General features: G+C 74.2%; 1 protein-coding gene across 1 annotated transcript in view; it reads right to left on the bottom strand.

The window, feature by feature from the left end:
- Positions 1-197, bottom strand: part of THAP7 (THAP domain containing 7) — a 5,450-nt gene extending 5,253 nt beyond the window's left edge. The window contains exon 1 of the mRNA XM_026658144.1: positions 137-197. The gene's annotated coding sequence lies outside the window, so the exon portion shown is untranslated. The remainder of the gene's footprint in view (positions 1-136) is intronic.
- Positions 198-640: the final 443 nt, after the last annotated feature.

Genomic DNA, 640 nt, shown 5'->3' with positions numbered 1-640 from the left:
GACGCGGCGAGGGAGTCCCCGGGGGGGGGGCGGTGACGTAGCTGTGACGCGGAGGGTACTGGGGGGGGTCCCGAGAGCGGGAGCCGGTGACGCGGCGCGAGGGGGGGGGGGACCCCCGGAGCGTTTCCGGTCTCACCTCCCCGCTCCCATCACTCCACAGACGCTGCGGTCCCGGGTCTGGCGCAGGCGCAGCCGGGCCTCTCGCCGTGTTCTCGCGAGAGCTGGAAGGAGCGTGAGCCCCGCCTACCCGCGACAACCTCGCGAGAGCGCGGGCGGGGAGGGGGCGGGGAGCCCCGGCGGCCAATCGGATTCCGACCCCTGCCCCCCCCCCCCCCCCCACCCGGCCCCCGCCCCCCCCCCCCCCGGCCCCCCCCCCCCCCCACCCCCCCTGCCACGGGCCCCGCCCCTCCCCTCAGAGCCCCGCCCCTCATCACCTGCCACAGGCCCCGCCCCTCAGAGCCCCGCCCCTTCCCCTCATCTAGGGTGATCAGATGTCCCGATTTTATTGTGACTGCCCCAATATTTGCTTATTTGTCCCGCATCCCGACCTACCTTCGGTCGGGACGCGAATTGTCCCGATATTTTGCCTCCGCTCACAGGCGGAGGGGAGCCCGGAGGGGCCTTGCACCCCCCCCCCCCC

This window comes from Terrapene carolina, unplaced genomic scaffold (assembly GCF_002925995.2).
Source record: "Terrapene carolina triunguis isolate 2854851 unplaced genomic scaffold, T_m_triunguis-2.0 Scaffold401, whole genome shotgun sequence".
In the NCBI taxonomy this organism is placed as follows: domain Eukaryota; kingdom Metazoa; phylum Chordata; order Testudines; family Emydidae; genus Terrapene; species Terrapene triunguis.
The sequence above is the reverse complement of the archived record's forward strand: the minus strand, read 5'-3'. Positions and strand labels throughout refer to the sequence as shown.